The sequence below is a fragment of the Etheostoma spectabile genome, chromosome 8 (assembly GCF_008692095.1).
Source record: "Etheostoma spectabile isolate EspeVRDwgs_2016 chromosome 8, UIUC_Espe_1.0, whole genome shotgun sequence".
NCBI lineage: Eukaryota > Metazoa > Chordata > Actinopteri > Perciformes > Percidae > Etheostoma > Etheostoma spectabile.
This window is the reverse complement of record NC_045740.1, coordinates 620,738-642,974: the sequence shown is the minus strand read 5'-3', so window position 1 is coordinate 642,974 and position 22,237 is coordinate 620,738. Positions and strand designations below refer to the sequence as shown.

At 40.9% G+C, this 22,237-nt stretch overlaps 1 long non-coding RNA gene across 1 annotated transcript in view; it reads left to right on the top strand.

Moving 5' to 3' along the window:
- Positions 1-239: 239 nt before the first annotated feature.
- The window catches only part of LOC116694660 (uncharacterized), a 25,405-nt gene continuing 3,407 nt past the window's right edge, over positions 240-22,237 (top strand). Inside the window, exons 1-3 of the long non-coding RNA XR_004333241.1 lie at positions 240-251; positions 6,368-6,371; positions 18,916-18,925. This is a non-coding gene — a long non-coding RNA (uncharacterized LOC116694660). The remainder of the gene's footprint in view (positions 252-6,367; positions 6,372-18,915; positions 18,926-22,237) is intronic.

Genomic DNA, 22,237 nt, shown 5'->3' with positions numbered 1-22,237 from the left:
TGAGTTAAAAAAAATACTTTCATGATGGGAATCCTTTCATTTGAGTAGATGCTAGTCAGAAGGTAAATATTGTTGAAATGGAAATCATTTCTGCTTAAGATATATGACGCTGTCTCTCCCCTCCTTTTCCATCCCACCATCTCTGTTTGTGTGTTTGAGTGTGTGTGTGCGCGTGCGTGTGAGTATAGTTTCCTGTGTGGCATACTCTCCAGGTTGTGCTCTCAGAGAAAATTTACGATGGAGGATGTTTGGTCTTCCTCTGGCTCCAGGGCAGGAAAAGTTTTGAAATATGTGTAAGCAATAAAAGAGACCAGCATGTTGTGTTCAAACAGTGCAAATAGTAACATAGGCACGCACCGTAATACATACAGACACACAAACACACACACATCCATGCCTGTGCCATTCTCAATGGTAAACCACAAAGTTGAGGACAACGACTGATTGCCGGATGAGGGAGAGAGTGGATACTAAACAGAAAGGTTGGAGAGAGAAAGAGGTTTTGGGAGATTGAGACTGTGTAATTCTTGGCGCTATTCACACCCTGTAACATTCCTTCCATGTAAGAATGCAAAGAGTATAACAGCCATTAACTGTAGAGGTTGTCTAACAACAGCCTGGCCCATTTACTATGGTATAATTTACTGCCTTGTTAATTACCTGGCTGCATCAAAATACACCATTCTGACCAAAATTGGGACTGGTGTGCTTGAGTGTGGTTTTTGCAATGTCTGAAAGAGTTATTGTGCAAACTAGCTTGCTTTCCATTGGTCAGACACAAATTCCTCTTAAAGGCTTCAGGTTGTGGGTTTTTCTTACTTGCCCTCTGCAAGATTGAGGAATAATTACAATAGTATAATAACTACAGAGTAACATTGACAAGATATGACAAAATGGCATTGTTGTCACTGTGTGTGTGTGTGTGTGTGTGTGTGTATTTCCGTATAGATAGGTTTAATGTGGCCTGATGTGTGAAACTGTGAAAAGTATACATGTGCAAACGTCGACGAGGTAATGTTTACACACTGGACGCATTGTTTCTAAAGAGCCAACTGGACGGGCTCCAGTGAAAATAGTATGAAGGACGAGATGGTAATCTATTGACCCATTTTCATATTCTTGAAGCGGTAGGGCTCACCTCAGTGGGGGAAGCCATTAACCGTACTTTCAATTTACGAATTGCAGTTGTTGGGGTGCTGCTTTCTAGAAGCTATTGATCTAAAACCGCTGATCGTATTGAGGAATGCTGACTTGCACTAAAATAAAAACGTTTGTGGGTGAGTGAATGACAATTTGAGCCCAGGAAAGCTACTGAAATCCTTTAGTGGGACTTTTGGAACCACTGATAAACCCCTGTTCGCCCCTCCTCCGTCTCCCCGCATGGCCGATATCTCCACACTACTACATTAAAATTATGGCCTAATTAAGTTGGGGGGTGAGAGGAGGGGGTGCTGGTGGTTAGGTTTCAGGATCTAACTGCTGCTCTTATCTGCTCAGGCTCAGGGGAGCACAGGGGACCGACATTTGGCCTTCACCCCCCACACTTAGAAGCTATGGGTGCAGACAGTTTGGTGCCACGAGGTCCGAACCAGTAATGGACCGAGTGTTGACTAATGAGCCGCTGCCTCCTCTGCAGGGCTCACTCAAGATCAGTCTGGGATCATTTTCACATGTTACAGGAATTGGTGCTTAAAGTTGTCACAACGCGCAATCCCTTTTATTTATTTAACCAATAATCTTTGTCGCTACATTGTAATTTCTGCAGTATTTTGCGCTGCACTGAATGATTATCTATCAAACACTGGGCAAGTGCTGTGACATGTTCTTCCTTGGGATTTCTCTTCCTCTTTTCTTGTTATTGCTGAACAAACAAAATAAATCACTTCCTACTCACCAGATGAAGTTCTAAGAACCAAAATGGACAATGTCAAACTTTAATGAAGAGTATTGCTTGAACCACATCTGCGTTGTACACATTGGTCATACGATTGCAAAATTGACATTTATTTATACAGTATACAAATGTTACACATCATTAGAAGTGAGAAATAATTTGCTTGCCAAATGCAAAGAAAACAAATCCCCAATCCTGTGCTCCATCAGATCAACACGCTGCAAATTGGAGGAGGGTCTGGCTACTCCACATGGCATTCCGGGATGGGAGAAAAACGTGCTGTGGTTTATTGGCATTTCTTTAAACCAGTTACAATCGTCATGGCCGGTAAACTATTTTGCAGCGACTCAGCAAAGAGTCTCGAATAGTTGTGAGAGAAAACTCGGATTGGACATATGGTCTAGCTAGCTGTCTCAATTTATAATGCAGAGATCCGAGGAGCAGTCAACAATAGTCCTCAGAAATCCAGCGAATTTCAAATTGCAAAACAAAGAAAGCGGAAGGAAACGGAAAATACATGCATCCAGCGGAATTTCCTGCAAAGTGGAACGTCAAGGATATTGACTAAGGCTGACATAACCCTAGTTATAAAGGGATGTGGACATCATTTTAGTATGTGTGAGCCATTTGTTGTATCAATGCCACCCACTAAAAAAACAACAATTGCTTCATCATCTCCCCTCTTCAATGGGTGCTTCCCTTAACCCCAAACACATCAGTTCATTTCTGACACAGTCATGACAAATTACAAACCGCTCCCGTGTTTGGGATTTAGTCGGACGCGTTGGTGGGAGCACCACATGCAATGCGTTTGGAGATGCTGATGAGAGCCAAGCTGTTGTCAAAAACACACTGCACACACAACTAACAATGCAGCTCTGGGAACCACCATTGACCATATGGTGGCACTTAGTTGAACTCTTTAATTTCATATATGCCTGCTTAAGAAAGAAAGAAATATGTTTATGTTTATTCCGATAATGGAATTTGGATTTGTGCAATGGATAAATATTTACAGTCCAGATGAAAAGTCATCCATCAGGTTTATGATGGCTTCGTTGGATCGAAATAGTTGGTGGGAGTTCTTAAACAGGATAGTTTATGGAATAAAGTTTATCTAGAAGATGTTGTCATTGTTTCAAAATCTCTGTTTATTTTCAGGTGACATCACTTTGTCTTCATAGCTTTGGTGGGATGATCACCCAAAGTGCTGGCATGTAGCACAATGCTACACTTCTGAACTCATGACATGCATCAGCGCATCTCAAATGAAATACAACATCCCATTTTATTTTCAGTTGAACCCGATCCACCAACAAGAGCACACACATCAAGCGGAGGGCCATTGAACATGAAGCAGCAATATATGAGGTTAGTTTTAGGTTACCAAGTGGATGATTGTCCACTCAAATAACAGAGAGTTGATTTATTGAAAGGGTAAAAGGTGATCAATGGTCCATTGCATCAGATAAGCACCTGTGTAGGGAGGTTAGATGGATCCCATCTCAGGAGCTGAAGATAAACAATGCAGTCCTAGAGTCACCTAAAGGCACCTGAAAATGAAAGGACAATCAGAGCTTTTCATAGCGGGCAGCGAGGTGAATGGGCAGGTCAGGGTTGAGGAGGGCGGCCAAGGCAATAAAGGCTCTGTGATTAATGTGAAAATAACTTAGTTGATTGATTTTGTGACAGTAATCAAGTCGATGTGTGTGTTCTGTGTATGTGCAGCGAGGATGTCGGAGCAGTAGTATTGAGAGTTTTGCATTACAAGGGAAAAGATAGACACTGTTTGGCATTACTGATAGATAGAACTCCAGATGGAGAATGAGGGGGATGAAGGATGAGGAGTGGGGAAGAAAGACACCATCTTCACTACTCAGCGATGTAATGTCTCCCTCTCAAGCTATGATCTCACACGCGTGAGCAGTATCACATGTTCAGAGCTGGCTGTCTCTGTGGCACATAAATATGTAGCTGCAGAAAGAGACGAGCAAGAATAGTTGTTCCAAACATCTGCTAAGCTGGATGCTGCTGAACAATAAAGCTCAGTGAAGTTTAGTAAAAAATGGAATTGATTAAGAGAGATTGGTCATTATCCAATCGTGTTATTGCGTGTGATACAATTAATTCTACATTTTTGATTCATATAGTAAACTGAGATAAAGAAAAAGAGAGAGAAAGAAGATCATTCTTCCATATTAAAGGAATACTAAAATGTGTCTTTTGAGTACCATATACTCATCATTTTTAAGCTTTAAGGTGGCTCTAAAATGTGTTTGGCTCTTGGGGCCTCCTAATATCCACATGGTTTGCAAGCTGGGGACCTGTGTTGCACATCATTTCCCCTTTGTTTCTTTATAGTCCCATCCGACAAAGAAAGAAAGTAAGTTTGGTTTGTTCATGCGATGGAAAAGAGCTTACAGTTAACTTGGATTTACATTGCTAACATTACATGGTGATAAAATGAGATGTGTTATGATAACTTTCACAGTCTTAGTTTAGCACATTAGCATGCAAACCTTTGCTTATGTTTGCATGCCATTAGTTTTGCAGGTATTTGGCGTAAAGTATTGGACAAATTCAAATTTTGATCTGAGGATCTCAATGGAAACTCAGGATCAACTCAGGATTGTAGCTTAGAACAATTGATGCTGACGGGGACATGAATGACGGTACCATGTTTGATGCCAATCCATCCAATAACATTTCATTAAGAAACACAAATGTCCACCTCATGGTGGCGCGAGAGGAAAAGTCAGAGAATCACCAGTCAGTATGATTTATTCTCAGTTAATGCTAGAATGGGTGGTCCATATGGACAGCGAAGGCATGACCCACCTCTGATTGGTTGATAGGTTGGTTAGGTTTAGGCATGAGGAGCGAGATTGGTTAAGGTTTGGGCAAGAATATCAGGGTAACCCAATCAGAGCCACAGTAGGGCGGGTTATGCCTTTGCCTCCAGGCCATCCATTCTAGCATCAACCTTTATCCTCTGAGGATAAAAAAGTATTGCTACAGAATTTCTAAAATGCTAAAATTTAATTTCCCAACGTGTCAAAACAGCCAAAAAAACATCTCAAAATACTCCTAATATGTTCCAGAACATCATTGTTATCAAAAAATCCTTAAATATAAATCAATTATTTCCTAAATATGCTACTTGAGTGGTGCAATAAGGAGGTCATAGCACAACTTAAAAAAGCAGTTGAGATCGTTTTACATTTATTTATATGAGTTCATGTGTGCAAAGAAATCTGCCCTTTCTGTGTTTTTGCAATTTTTGCATTGGTATTCCTGTCTTTGCATATGGACCTGTAGTAAATGGAAGTCTGTATATTTATTATTGTTAGTCACCTACTCCACTTTTTGTGTTTTTAACTTACCTCATGCTGTGAAATCACACACACGTCACACAGACACAGTATTTAAAGTCAGCCACTAAAATGCTAACACCTGAGCTGTAGCCACTGCCACCCATCTACTGTATGAAAATAACCCTCCCTTGTCTTGTGCATGATAAAAAAAAAAAAATCATGCCTAGTTCCTCTTGTATTTGGATCGGCCAAGAGCTCTGTCACCAGTTTCACTGCAAGGTGTTGGCAGGGTGTTTGTGTGCACACCGCCCTGGGCTGGCCAGAAGACAGTGGTGTGTGTCATGGTGTAACCTCACTTTGCATTCCTTTGTATTATGTCCTTTCAGGCCTAAGGTAAACAACTCTATGCTTAGTGACACACAAAAGCACAGTAACACGTCTCAGAGTGTCCCAGCTTGTTTGGTTAAAGTGAATTTGAAATGTTATGCCCTAGTGTGTGAATAAAAAATCACAGTGTACCATGTAGGAGGGGTCAGACAACCTGATCTCACCAAATTCCGTGAAATGAACACGGCCCCTTAACTCAAAATCTGTGGCAGTTACATGGAATCGCCGAAGATTCTGTGATGGGCCCACGGAAGAATTCCATGAAATTAGCACAGCCTCTTAAAAGTCTGTGATGGGCCCACAGAATAATTTCATGAAATCAACACGGCCCCTTAATGCGTTGGGTTTAGGAAAAGAAGAACGGGACGGTTGGGTTCAGGAATTGTGACACGCAGGACACAATCTCTGGTCTCTTGGGTGAAAGTCCTGTGTTGTTTGACCCATCCACCCCCCCAACCAACCTCCCAATGCAGATTTTCTGGCTTTCATACTACTTGCTACCGTTACTCTTAATGCTACGTTCATCTTCTCATTAACTTTACTTTGTTTTTTCTTTTTTTCGTGGTGGCCACACAGAATTTTCACACATTCCGTGCCACTACCACATAACGCACTGGTAACAATTCGTGATAATTTCTCAGAAATTTGTGAGACCAGGCTGGGTCAGAGGAGGAGCAAATTCTTGGGTAGATAAAGATGAAGAGGTCAAGCTGCTGTTAACACGGAAACTTGATCTGTAATCTTGATAACGGGGGGTGCTGGCTGGATTGAGTTAAGTTAAACCAACAAAGGCCTGATTGGAGGACAGCTTTATTCACTTCACTGCTTTCAGACGTTCCTGTAAAACCTGCATGTAGTCCTTCCGTGCTGCTTCAATGAATGGCCTTTTACTTTCTGGACAACCTTTTTGTTTTGTCTCTCAGAAGGCAGCCTCTCTGTGCCTCTTGTAGCTCTGACCAGATCCCTGATGTTTCCAGTTAACCCACAGTGGAAGTCTTTCATTTGATAAACAGCAGTTTTGCTCCGGGAGTTCTGGTATACCAAGAAGAGAGCCTATCCACATGAAGGCTGATTCTGGCAAAAAAAAACGTTTACTGATCCCGCAAACACACACGCACTCTCTCATACATACTGTACAGGACTTGTGATTTATGCCCGCCTGTTTAGTCAAGATGTTCCACACCAGCTGCACTAATTGATAACAGTGTAGTTTATGAGAGCGGATCATCACTCATACTTCTGCAAGTGGTGAAGCAAATCTCAGCAGGTTTGTGTGCTTGAACACGCAGGCCTGCATGCGTTGTTTACTGCTATTGGGTTTTTGTGTTATTCATTTTTAGAATCCATAAATTTAAAGCTGAGGGTGATTCAGGTCAGAGAGCCATTTTCTCAGCACTGTGCCAGTTCAAATTTACGTATGTTTATACATCACCAAATCCTGTGACAGTTGTAAATATGTGGAAAATAGTTGATCCTGTTTCCTATCAGGATGCTGTTGTGTGAGAGCAGAAAGCAGGTGATGTGAGTAGATTATGGAGCCAAGAAGGCAAACAAGAGCAAAACTGAGCTTAGAGAAGACAGCCAAGACAATTTGTTAGACTCTGTGGCTTTGCAGCACAGTGATGGATGTGTTGCTACAAGGTTGGTCTCAGCTGTGCAGCAGTGGGTAACTTGGGTAATCTTGTTAATACTCAACTGCTGTATCAAGTAACTAAAAATAACAGAGTTAGTTCTGAACATGCAAGGCAGACAATTTTGTTTTTCACACATCAAAAATACATTTTTACTCAAAGCAGTCCTTTCAGAAAAATGCAGGGTTTTTTTTCTTTAAAAAATGTGATGGAATATGTGGGATATTTATGCAATTTTACGTTAATTTTAATTGCTGCAACTTGCAAAAACTGCGGTTTGATGAAAAAGAGACTGTGTTTGTCTTGTTGCGTAATTACGTCACTTCATAACGTTCCCGTGGCAACGGGAAAACGGCTGCTCTTGTGTGAAGTAAACGCAACATTTAAAAACTTTCTGTTAAGACATACGTGACTTTTTTGCAACAAAAATGCGGGGATTATGAAATCATGCAAGTCCTGCATTATTTTGCATGGAAATTGGAGTTTTATGCGGCAAAAGTGCAGTGTATTTGAAAAATGCGGCCCCCGCATAAACAAGTGGACTTTGGCTGATTATGCATTGAATTATGCGATTGTATAATCATGCTTTTCTGAAGGGACTGTCAAAGTCTACATAGGAAAAGGTCAGGGTACATAGATGGGTCAAACAAAATACCGGACTTTCACCCAGGAGACCGCTGTTTGTATCCTGTGTAAAAGTCAAAGTTGACACTTACGTAATATATTTAACTTACATAACACTTAACTATGACGTACGTAACATAGCCTGCTTAACTTACGTCACTTAAATAACGTATTTAATGTACCCATGCAACTCAAGTTACGTGAAAAAGTTACTATATAGATACTTATTTAACCCAAACCATGATCTTTTCATGAATTTAACTAAGGAGTTTTGTTTTAATTCACAATGTTGACAACATTACTGTGACCGTTTCACAACATGCGCTGGTATGAGGACATGTTCAAACAAACATAAACCAGGAGAAAATGGATTTCCTTGATTGACATCGACATTTTAGGAGAAAAGGTTTGGACATCAGGATACAATGCAATGCATTTAACAGCCTAATGCCTTGATGAAAGCATGTCGCTCTGTATGAGTCAAAGGTACCTGGCTGATGATAATAACAGACAAGAAGAGGTGAAGAATGGAGAGGGGAAAAAAGTAGGGAATAAAAGGACCAAAAAAACATATTTACTAGCTTGCACAGTAGATCACTCTCACCCGGGGGTGTAATCAGGAAAGGATGGGCTGCTTCACCGACTGCTTGGCCGCACTCTGTGAGAGGAGGGGAAGGACGAAAGATCAGATTTTCCTCTCACCTGAAACAGTTCTAATCCAGCAAGAGTAGCCTACCTGCTTCTGTTGGCATCATAGGCTCGACTGGCAGGTCAACTATAGTGATCACTAGGAGTCAGAGATCGGACGTTACTGAACCAGATCGTTCAGATACAGAGACATATCAGATACTGATCATTCATGTAAGCAGGCTAGAAAGATCAATTAGTTTAAACATCAAACCAAATATTTTGTTGTTTTTATCATTTTTGCCACCAAAAAAGTGGTACTAAAGACTTTGCCTGTTGGTGCATTTATGAAAGCTCTGGCATCTGATATGTTGTATGGGCAATGAATGTTGCATTAATGAGTAAGAACATAAACCAGAACAAGAAACAATAGAATGTACATTAAAAGTATGAGAACCTGTGCTTATGATCATACCTAGATTCAAAAGGTTAGTGTTTGGCAGCCACTGACAAGTGTCTATTGTCAGTGTGTCCTTGCATGCACCAACAAGTAGACTGCATTGCCAAGAGATAATCATGCTCTATGATTTTGACAACACAAAGGAAAAAGAGATGTTTATTGGGTTGCAATAACCATCTAAAACAAAAGCCTCATGGATATAACGAACATCATAAATTGAAACTAATAGCAAAAAAATGTCAGCTGTAATGTAAAGAACAGTTTGTCATTCATGGTTTGAGGTGTGTAAAACAAGCCATCGTGGTCAAATGAAAATGTTTTAAGTGCAGGTGATGCATGTTTTTACTTTTTGTCTAACATCTGTCAGGATGTTAACACTGAGATAAGCTGTCACTGAAAATACAGTTTAATACACGTTTAACCTGTTAAAGCCTACTTTCAAAATCATCTCATAACAGGTGTACTTGTTACAGGAACACTTACTTTAATGAAATTTTATTGCTTTTCCCTCTCACCTTACCTCACAACTTTCATATTGTTTTTCAACAAGTTGGCACATGATGGCTCACCATCTCATCAGGAACAGCAGCAGTAATAAAACACTGCCACAAGACAGGAAATGTAGCAAGAAGACGCATATTCTCTGTTTTTAAATGTTGGAAAACTGATAAAAGAGGGTAGCCCATGGCTTGGTTTTGAGCATGAATCAAGACATTTTTGACACCATCAGCTCAAAAATTACAGCGTTTCAAAACTAAAGGATTTATTTGCTTTTAGTTGCCTCTTCAGCCTCTGGGTAGAAAATATGATTAAGGTGTCAGTGGGAAGTATTCAACTCCACACCTGCTCACTGCTGCATCTGGGGAGAAACTCTGTTACTCAACTCCTTGGAACAACCCTTTTTTAACACCCAAAAGACACACAGCGCACTGAGGTGTTCCAACTTGTTGGAGGACAAACAGAAAAGATTACCGCTAAATAGTTGCTGCACACATCCACTGCAGGGTGGGATAATTACCCTGCCAGACTGCAACACTGCAAAAAAAAAAGAAGAACAACTTGAGTGAAGCTCCTCCAACTTGTCTTGCCCTGCAGCATTAGTGTCTTCCTGAGAGTGGAGCCCTGTCTCTCTGTTTGTAAGGGATCTGCCAAAAAGTCCTAAAGCAGAGACAATCTGAAAAGCCTGCCAGGCTCGCCGGCACCCAGGCATTTTTAGATCAACCACTCATGGCATGAAGTCATCCTGCAAGACTACACATGCAGCCTCACCAGTACACACTCACCAGACAGGGGAGAAGAGCAATACTTTCTCTTACCCACTGATTAAAAGTGCTCGAGGGGGAAGAGGGAGACTTGGCAGGATTGGTGGGAGAACTATCATTGTATTAAATTGTAACTAAATTGTTGTTTACTATGTTAAAGGGTCCCTTTTCCCAAATCAGGAATACATACACTGAACAAAATTATAAATGCAACACTTCGGTTTTTGTCCCCATTTTTCACGAGCTGAACTCAAAGATCTAAGACTTTTTCTACGTACACAAAAGGCTTATTTCTCTCCAATACTTTTGACAAATCTGTCTAAATCAGTGAGTGAGCACCTTGCCTTTGCAGAGATAATCCATCCAACTCACAGGTGTTGCATAAGATGCTGAGTAGACAGCATGATTATTGCACAGGTGTGCCTTAGGCTGGTACAGCTAGTCAAGTACAGCTCCATTAAACCCTTCTTTATGTTACCAGGGCACATAACGCTGAAAATAGGCTGGCCACAATAAAAGGCCACTCTAAAATGTGGAGTTTTACTGTATTAGGGGGTCCAAAAACCAGTCTGGTGTTAGGGTTAGGGACAGGGTTAAGTTTAAGGCTAGGGTTCATCCATGACGAAAACACTTCTCCAAAGTGCCAGATGCCATGGAATGTGAGCATTTGCCCACTCAAGTCGAGCTGCAGTCAGGTCAAGAGATAATCCATCCACCTCACAGGTGTGGTGTATCAAGATGCTGAGTAGACAGAATGATTATTGAACAGGTGTGCCTTTGGCTGGCCACAATAAAAGGCCACTCTAAAATGTGCAGTTTAACTGTGTTGGGGAGGGTCCGAAAACCTGTCAGTATCTGGAGTGGGTTAGTGTCCATCCCCCCCCCCGTCTCTCTCTTGACCTGACTGCAGCTCGACTTGAGTGGGCAAATGCTCACAATCAATGGCATCTGGCAATTTGGAGAGGTGTTTTTGGATGAACCCTAACCTTAAACTTAACCCTAACCCTAACACCAGACACTGACTGGTGTTTAGATGCCCTAATACAGTAAAACATCTTATGCAACACCTGTGAGGTGGATGGATTATCTCGGCAAAGGCAAAGTACTCACTAACGCAGATTTAGACATATTTGTGAACAATATTTGAGAGAAATAAGCCTTTTTTGTACATAGAAAAAGTCTTAGATCTTTGAGTTCAGCTCATAAAAAATGGGGGCAAAAACAAAAGTGTTGCATTTACAATTTTGCTACAGTATTCTTAGCTGGTAATTTCAGCATTATGTTCTCTGGTTCCATAAAGAACAGTACCTCTCTTTCGTCACGGTTCCTCAAACGGTACCGTTTTTTCCACAACGTGTTTTCATTCATGAATTGCAAGCATTAAATCGTCACCAACATGGTCATGCAGCACATCATTAGAAAGCTTAAAGTCTTGTGATTCCATCAAGCCCCCACACAAAGCATAGGGGACTTTACCAGCGGTTATAATCACGTTATGAAGTTAAGAAACACTGCCCCGTTCTGTCTAAATCGAGCGTGCATCCCTACCTTTGTCCTCGTGTTTTATCACAGCGGTGAAAGATCGCCGTAAACATGGTTGTCTACTTCGTCAACAGCCAAGATAATAGAATATCCAAGCCTTGTAATCAATATTCTGGTCCCCTCACAATCTTGTAGTTTCTGGCCAAGTTTCAACATAGAGAAATCTAGATCTAGCATCATTTCCGGTTTTGAGCGGTGTATCTTTTTCCGTGTGCGCGTTACATTCTCACTCCGCACACCGTCAGCATCTGTGGCATCTGCAGTTTCCAATGAACTTTGTTCTCAGCCAATAGCATCAGTTTTCTCAAGATACTCCCAAGGTAAGCCAATGAAATCTCACAGTCCCCATTGGGCTCACGTGGGAAAAACTGACAGCATATCCCACCAGTTAGAGAAAGAGGTCATAAAACTGGCATTCCTGTGTAGCCAATAAGAAGACGAGTTGATTGATATCAAACATGGCCAGAAAAAACTATCCCTGGGATGGTCTCCAGCCCTTTCATTGCAAAATAAGGCCGTCTTATGGCATTTCACATTTCATCAAATTGATTACTTATTCCTATAAATCTATGAAGTACTCTTTTAGGCATGTGTGTGAGTGATGTGGATGTGTTTTTGTATTTCAGAAGTTTGTATTTAGCACTTTTTGGGCTTTTTTAATTTGAGAAATGAGACAAGCGCACAGACATATCGTAGAAATACATTCATATGAAATCCATTTATAAGTAATTTTCTTCTGGATTTTTCTGTTCTAAGTTGAGACATGTGGCTAGGGTACATTTTAGTATAGCCCATGTAATATGTTACAGTAGTGCTTTTTATTAATTTTTAGATGATTTACTTGGACGGAAATAGAAATTCTGTGTTCAACCTGTGTAGTCTGTGTCAGTAAGGCCTAGTGTCACAATGCCACTAGAAACAACAAATTGAGAGTGTTAGCTTCACAAGAACTCAGGGTCATCACGAGGGCCAAAGCATGTGGAAACTGCAGCATTTTTTAGGGGGTAAAAATTTAGGCGAGAAAATCATATATTTTCAAGTGTATCTGAAGAGGGAGCTGTATTTGATATTCAGTGCATTAATATAGCAGCAAACAAATATTTGCTATGTTAAGGTATAGTTCAGTTATGGTGTTCTGAGTAGAGAATCAAATTACAACACACAGAGGGAGTATATAATAATAACACTCTTGTGTTTGTAGGGTAAATATGAAGCTACAGTAAGCAGCTGGTTAGCTTAGCTTAGCATAAAGACTGGAAACAAGGCGGAAAAGAAAGAGTGGCTTTGTCTGAGGAGAAAGGTCTCATATTGAAGTGAGTGAGATTTCCATGTCTTTATTGATTTGTGAAGCGGGTTGAGGTGCTCATTATTGTTTTGTATTGTAAGTATCAAAACGCTCAATCCACAGAGAAATGCACACAGCCTGTGTCACTGTGCCTTTAACCGAGCCGTCACAACTTCCATACGGTTCTAATGTCACAACTATATTAACTATAGTAATTCCTTGACTGCAAAGACTCAGAGGCTCAAAGTTTCATAACTTTCCAAGCTAGTATGCCACTCAAAAATGTGATTTTTTTAGTGGAACAATAAGAATTCTATCAATTTCCATAAGGCCTTTGCTGACAGACAGTATTTTAACATTAAAACTGGTAAACATGTTCAAGTAGAAACCCAAAATACAAGTGTAAACCTGAAAGTGAGCATGATACGGGACCTTTAACAAAATAAACGTATAATCACAATCTGCACACACTGTACCAATCCGTGAAAAAAAACAAGTGTCTAAACTAAGCTAACCTGCAGCTGGCTGTAGCTTCATATTTAGCTTCCCCAGTCCATCTGGCCCATCAATTTTGTTAAAGTAATCAGAGTACTCTATATATGCATTCCATACAGTTATCCACTATATCAGACACCTGACATGGCCAAGTTTCACATCTTTAGTTGTTTTTTAGATAGCAGACAATGGCATGTCACAGGAATCCTGTTCCACACAAGCCAACCTGACAAGATTTTAGACACACCACAGAATGTAATGCAATGCCACATAAAATATTACACCATGTCACAACTACCTGCGTGCTGAAAAGCTATTTCCGTACCACTTCAAACAATGTTTTGTTTTCTTCTCTCTCTCTCTCTCTCTCTCTCTCTCTCTCTCTCTCTCTCTTCTTCTCACACCTAAAAGCAATCTCACTCTACCAAAATGGAAGAGGAGACAATGGTGAGTAAATTCAGGGTGTGACGCCAGTGTGTGTGACAGCGTGTTGGTCAGTATGGAAGGTGACCCGGAGGTAATCACCTCGGTGGGTCTATTTGCGTCACATGGGGGCAACAGGCGTCTGCTTTATGGCTGGGTGATGACAGTTATTCTAGACTATGGAGTCGCAGGGGAAAAACTCCACACAAAACACAAGGATAAACACCCGTTCAGATGTTGTATAAGCTGCACACACGCACCCACACTAGCAAACAGTACACTCGAGGAAACTCATTTCACACCAATCTAGCACCCTAAAATTGTGAGATACTGTGACAAGGCAGAGGAGAGGTCGAGAGGACAGGGAGTGAGAGATGAACAGAAAAAGATGTTTTGATTGATTTCCACTGTCCTTAAATTAAGGTCACAGCAAACACACTTAAAACATGCACAATGCACAACACAAACTGCACACCCAAACACACACCTCTGTTACATCACAACACATCCAACTGCAGCCCCTCACTGCAATAACAGAAGAAGAGAGAAACCCCAGCAGGCCCATTCTGTAGACATAAGAGTAACAGAATATCAACACACTAACATGACAATAGGTCGGACCCACCAGTGAAAGTATGGTCCCCACCCAAAGGCCCACACTAGTGGGTGTGTGGAGAATGTAGCCCATTTACCCTGCTGCAGATCATTTTTCAAGGCATGTGTTTTTAGGTTGATAACCTACTTTGCTTTTCATTCATTCCATGTAAGTCAACAGGCTTGTCAACTTATCTTGGCGGGATATTTCTTTGCAAGCAACCAATAGTGGTGCATATCAGCAGCTAAAACGCCTGTCTCTGGCAAGGTATGTTTTTGGAAAATCTGAACTCAAAAACGATCAATAAGAAATATTGACAAGGATCATTTATGATCCTGTTTTTTTGCAATAATAAGGTTGCTGTCCTGCAGCTAGCATCCACCAGTGAGTAGACGTGAACAAACCAAAGGTGGGAACTCTTTAAACAGTCCCTGCTGACAACTGCACAACAATACTAATAATAATAAAGTGACTCTCAAAAGTAACTTCCTCTAATGCAAGATAAACCAAGGACCCCTTAACTGAAAGAGAGACAAAACAGGGACCCCCTATACAAATACTGTATAAAATTAAGTTGCATATACAATAACGTGTAGGGCAGCCTAAAGCCTGTATACATGCTTTGCATGGAATACTAAGCCATTAAAATAGCTTACCTAATAATTGTTGGCATTATTTTATAAATCATGTTTTAATGTTAATCATGTGAGGCACAGTGAATCCTTAGGATATACTATATCTGTGGATGGCTACCTTAGTGATTTACCTATAGGCCAGTAAGCAGTATAGTTATTCTCTATACTATTTATGTATTTTCTAATATTAAATTTGATTCATGCTGAGACTTTTTTAATTTTGAAATTTTTTTCAAAAATTAACAATACTTTGGAGGCCCCCCTGCCTTGACTCTGAGGACCCCCCTGTTGAAGATCCCTGCTCTAATGCAGTATCACTTTAATTGTAATAATGCAACACACTGCTGTGTAAAAGTCCCAATATGAATGCAACTTTAAATGTATGCAGCTATTGAAACAAGCTGTAACAACAAGCATTTTCAGGCCAACAGAAAGTAGACAATGTACAGATTGAGCAAAGGTAGGAGAGGTGACATGGTTACATTAATCAAACACATGATCACCTGCCTCAGTTAATTCCCAACCCAACCCCACGTTTGAGTCCACTTGAGGCAGAAAAACGTCTGTTTCCCTGCACAGATCTTTTGGGTGGGGAATAGAAAAACAGAGACAGAGACATAGAGGAAGGGAGATGGACAAATGGCACGTCTGGCATGTATAGTGTTTCTGTAGTGTGCTCCTGCCAAATCACTGATGAGAAATCTCTCTCTGCTCAGGGACAAAGGGAGCTCAAGTTACCCTGTGACTAACGCGCCGTCCCTCTTGTTTCCTACACCTTTTCCAACCTCCTTCACTTCCTCTCATCTCATCTATTTTCCTGCTCATTTAATCTTCCTCTAGCTTTTGGATCTTCACTTCCAATCTTTTATATCTGTCTTGTGGAGCTGTCTTACTTATCTCTGGCCACCTTCTGGCTGGAATCAGGTACACACCAAACTTTTACGTCATCGGCCAGGACCCCACGCTTACAGATGGAAGTAAGCGGAGCTTTGCACTTGGTTGGCAAATGGGCAGCCGTGAGGCTCTCAGGAGTCACTGAGGGGGGTTCTCTGGAGTTCAAAGGTGAATGATATCTCGGCGCTGTGAGACGGAGGGATGAGGTGCTGAAACAGACTCCAGACAGAATCAAGTATCAGTCCAAATCCCTGCTTCTTCAGATCCATCAACTCCGGAGAGTCGGTGACGTTTAGAAATAGTAAATCTTGCTGATGTAGCGCAATCTCTCGTTTTCCTCTCTCTCTCTTCAGTTTGTCTCTTTGACACATAACACACATGCATACACACATTTTTCTATGCGTGTGAGGACCTTTGAATTCATTCAGTTGCTCACCTTAAAACTTTACCCCCTACTTTAAAATTTAAGGGCGATGCAGAACTATCAAGGTTACAAAAGAAATTAAATTAAACAACATTTTAAGAAAGTCAAATAATGCTAAAAAGCAATAATAATAAAAACACAACAGCTATGCATTTTGCTTAATTGCAGGTGGAGTTCGATAAAGTCTAAGAACAAGCCCTTGACTGAAAGTTGTGAGTGGGCACACTGATCTGTCACTGACTTTGTCGGAGAGCAACCCGGGCTCACGCCAGTTTGTGAACTGGTCACATTATGTAGGGGACGGTTGTGGTAAGAAAAAAAATGGTAAGGGAAAAAAATACCAGGGAAAGGAGCGGTCACACGTGGGACACGCAGAGAACAGCATGGCGGTTGTGGTTAGGAAGAGAATAACGCGGAAAGGAACTGCAACACGCGGGACACGACCCCCGGTCTCCAGGGTGAAAGTCTTGGGTTGTCTGACCCATCCAACCCCCCAACCACCCTCCCTGCGCGGATTTTCAGCTTTTCAATACTACTCGCTAGCGTAATCGTTCTGTGATCACAAAATAGGCTTCTCATTGAAATACATTAGTTCAACATTTGTAATCGACACACAAAAATAACGACATGAACGTGACCTGTACCCAAATAAATAGATTAAATAACGTGCCCATTCCACGATTGCAATGTTTTTTATACTATTCGAGCACAGCAAGTACTCTACTGCATGTCATTAAATTGCCAATTGCAATATGCATGGCTATTTTAATAAAGAGGCCCCAAAAACATTCCATTATGGCACAATTTATTGTTAGAACCCATGCCCTTACTTAAATCTTTCTACAATAAATTAAATCATAAACCTCAGCAAAAAAATGACCTTACTTTGTAGAAATATCCCCTTTCCGAAGCGTTAAAAGCTCCAACTGTTTCTCATAAGTTCAGCAGCCTGTGCATATATAGTACACATACTTGCTTTGGTTGAGTTCAGACAGACACACAGATAGCGGCAGCAATTTTATTCATCACACTGTCTTTTGGTTTAAATGCCAGTTCAGACTGCTAGTAAATCAGTTCTGTTGGACGCTGTTTGCAGGACTTTTAAATAAATCCCCTCGTTTTCTTTAAACTGGTCCACATGGTGGGGTATCTGAACCCTAATACCCCTGATCCCTCTCCTTCTATTGGTATGTCTTGCCAGTTGGATCCACTTTCACACACTGGACCTTTTTGTCTTTAGCCATACATTAAAACATATGACACATGATGTTAATTATACATTTTACGTTAATGTGTACATTATTCATAATCCTCCCCCCACATAATCTCCTACTACAGTAACTCTCTATGTACAAACTTACTCCACTATCTCTGACCACTGCACACACTTGGACTAAAATTGAAAAATGTCACAGAAAGCAGTAAATCTGAATATTTCAAAAACCTTGATTTTACAACTGATTTTGAATGAGTGCCATTCTTAAATCAATGTCAAGTTCTGTAGAGAGGTTGTATTCCAATACAACCCCACTCAGAGCTACTTGCCTGAGAATAAAAAACAACACTAAAGCAGCAGAAGCAGCTTGGGTGACAGTGTACAGTTTTCCCTGGACACAGCTCAATGCACTGAAAGTGTGCTAATGTCTCATAATTGCAAGCATGTGTGTGTGTGTGTGTATGTGTGTGTGTGTGTGTGTGTGTGTGTGTGTGTGTGTGTCTGTGTGTGTCTGTGTGTGGGTGGTTTGATGGGGAGCTCTCAAACACTATTTTATTATGACTTTCAACTTGAGAATGTGTCTGACTGTATGTACAACCGAGGTAATAGTGTGATGAAGTTAAGATAACCAAATCAGTGTCACCTCTTAAGTTCCTCCTTGAAGGAATAATTGGACATTTTGAGAAATGATCTTATTTTCTTTCTTGTAGAAAGTTAGATGATTGACACACACCGCTTTCCTTTTTGTCCGATTAATATGAAGCCAAGCCAGCAGCCACTTAGCTTAGCATGAAGAATGCAAACGAGGGGAAGTAGCCAGCATCACATCTGCTAAATCTGTGGAAGAACCAAGGTGTAAAAATGTCAATTTATGGTTTTACATGGGGGAATGCTAAAGGCCGTTTCACCTTATTTCCATTTTTATGCTAAGCTAAGCTATCATCTTCTGGCTGATGCTAATGAACAGCTTTGAGGATGGTATTAACGTTATCATCTAATTCTCACCAAGAAAGCAACTAGCTTTCCACAATGTTGACATGTTCCTCAGAGGCTTACTTTTATGGAGAGTATTTCTATTTTTATTGGTTTTCTTTTTAATGGTAACCTTTGCTCTGTTTGCTCTTGTTATTGTGTTTTTATTTGAATGCATCTTGATTCTCCCCATCCCTTTCTCTGTTTTTCTGTTACCTGTTGTGAAGCACTGAAGAAAAGTAAATGTATGAGTTTCAGCTTCACTTCCTTTCTTCTAGTCTAGTAATCTGCCATTCCATTTTTTTGTTGCAAGAGACAGCTTCCTGGCATATTCAGAAATATTTTGTTGAATTTTTGAAATGTTTCTTGTTTTAAGAGAAATAAGTCCTGACAGCCACATATGAGACGTAATGTGTAGTAATATGATACAATAGAATTCTAAAACAAAATAATGATGGTAAAACAGAATAATATAGCCTAATATAAATTATTATTGCCAGGATGCATTCTATCATTGACTTAAAACATACTCAGACCCTCCACAGTGACACTTCTTTAATTCCTTTCATTTCTATACATGGTAAGTAAATCCCAGCTGGTAGAGACTCGGACAGTTCAGCTCATGTGGATCTATGTATAATTATGTGTGCCTGTACACAAAGAAGACGTCTCTGAGCTGTAAATAACTGAGGTGAAACAGCCCAAAATAGGCATCGCTATCTAATAAAATCCCCTTAAAATTAATGTGCGAAGGGTACAAGTCTGAACTTCTTGCCTGGTCCTGATGTTGAACTAATAAAGGTGAGGGGGAGGCTAAGTGCTTGAACGGGCATGCCGACTGCCAGAACCATGAATAATTACTGCAAACGATGATGAAAAGCAACACTTCTTGTATTGAATACGTTCCACTGCCAGCAAGTGAAAAGGCCACATACCCAGCTAATTGTCAAGAAACACAATGTCTAAGAGTGCATGTGTGTTTGTGCTTTAACATATACGTGTTTGGTGTTGTGATAGTTTGCAGAAACCAGTGGCGTAACTTAACGAGTCTCTAAGTATGTGTAGTGTTGGGTTGCCTTGTTTTCTTGGGAAGGCGTCGTGTTTCAATCTCCTTCAGGAATCCGAGAGTTCATCTTGCTGAGCACGTGGACAATTAGCCAGGAGGGAAAGCCAGCGATTGGCTTGGAGAGTGAAAAGTATCTCTACAGCAGCAGCTTGGGTGACGGTGTACAGTTCTCCCTTGACACAGATGAATGCACTGCTCATGCACTGAAAGTGTGCTCCTAATGTCTCATAATTACTAGCATGTGTGTGCATGTATTCAAGAATTGGGGTTTTCCAGTTATAACAGCTTAAACACCCCTTTATAGAAGATTGTGAAGTCACTCTCAGGTGTTTTGTGCTTCTGTTTATGTTCACGTATCTAGGCATCTGGGTCTATGTTTGTAACTGTAACCATCTCCACGTGACTGGAGCAGGTTTAAGCTGCCAGGTTGGCAGTATGGGTAAAATGATCCACCTGAGAACTGCCCAGGGAATTGTGGGCCATTGTGCCGAGGAAAAAGGCAGAGCCCTCCGGCGTGTGTCTACTGAATAAGAGCCACTTGTGCCATTTTACACGACATGCAACATACAATAACACCACCACAGGATCCAATCTAATCAACAAGCTATTCTTTTCCCTCTTTGCTGTGCCCTTGTGTATACACATACCTGCAATTATCACTTCCCAGCCCCTACTCAACCACACTGTTAAACAACACTACGAAAGCATATGAACACCACATACCTTGTCCTTGGATATCTTTATTCTAGCTCAGTGTATATTTTGTGAAGCAATGTGTTGAAGTGATGTGTTTTAGACAAACACAATAGATTCTCAGGCCTTTCTTGAAATAGGCTACAAAGCAAAATAGAGGATGCTGCTACCTTTGATTAGGGTGAAGAAGCTATTTCAATCAGGGGAGACGTAAGCAGATATGAAAAGGTTTATGATACAGCATACTAAAATGTACAAACTCAATGGAGATTAGACTCTATCATTATACTAAAAGTTGGTTTATAGGGGTAGAGAACTATCATGACCCCCCCGATGGAATTTAGACACGAGTGGTGGCAACGAAGAAGTCCAAAGACCAGACCAAAGGAGGCCCTGGAACGGTTAGCTGGAGTAGACCAGTGATTCCCAAAGTGGGGGTCGGGACCCACAGGGGGGTCGCGAGCCAGTGAGGGGGGGTCGCAAGTTGATTTCCAGAAATAAAATACAAATTTAAAAACGATTAGAAATAGCACATGTTAGCCATGATTTTAACACAAGATAAAACGAGTGGCTACATTTAAAATAAAACCAAGCAAATAAATAAAAAGGAAACAGTTCTTTTGATTTTCTTTCTTCCCGAGTAGCGGTCTCCAACATTGAACCAAGATTGGACTTGCTGTGCTCCAGACATCCAGCTCATCAGGTTAAGTTCAAATTAAAGTAATGAGTAAATTACTGTAGAACAATGTTATGGCTGTTGTGTTATTTTGTGTTGTCAATATGCTCGTGTTTGGAGACGCCTATAGTGCGTGCACGGTTGCGCACAACGTTTATATACGTTTAAAGTGGGGGGGGTCGCTAGTCACTTGCACCGTTACTTTGGGGGTTGTGGGCTGAAAGTTTTGGGAACCCCTGAAGTAGACGATGACTGGAGGTGGAAGGGGGGGTGGAGGGTTGCACACTTTGCCTGAAACGACAACTGATAGCAAAGGGAGAAACATTAAAGCAGGGTTGTGACTCTGTGATTGGCCCTTGAAATTCATGGACGATTCTGATTGGTTTAGCCGGAAGGGGCATGCCTCCAACAGCTGATTTGATTTGGGAAGAGAGCATTGATTAAGAGTTAGAATTTACGCTGAGCTACATTTCAATAAGGAGAGACTAGTTTGCAGATATGCAAAAGTTATATACAGCTTGATAAAATGTACAATTATTTGGATAACAGCTGATTTGATTTAGAAAAGAGCATCGATTAAAAGTTAGGTCTTCCTGAAAGAATTTACGCTGAGCTACATTAGAGATGCAATTAAGTTGTTTTCTTCAATTTACCTCTTTACCATAGAGACTACTTTTAATTTGTCTCATTTTCAGCTTTGCAAACTTAACGACCTGTTGCTGTGGGTGGCCCTGTTCAGTCCTCACAATGGCTTTAATTAAACTAAAGTTTACCCTCACACAAATACAAAAGACAGGAATGTGAGAAACAGAACGAGAGATGCCTTGTGCAAGGTAGATCATTTCTATATAGCTACAGTTGGTTCTTCTCACGGTGTCTCGATGGGAAATAAGACTGAGAGAAGCAGGGAGGGTGGGAGGCTGTACAGCCATAGGCAAGCAGATTCTCCGCTATTGAATTTCACATGCAGCTATTTCACATTCATGCATACTCAGAAGTGATTTAGATGCGTTTCTGGTCCGTCTTGTCGAGACACTTTCAGGTGTCAGGAAGAATGCCTGCTGCGGTGATTTACAATCGGCTTAGAAATGACAGGTAGGATGTAAGAGTGGAGGGGTGTGA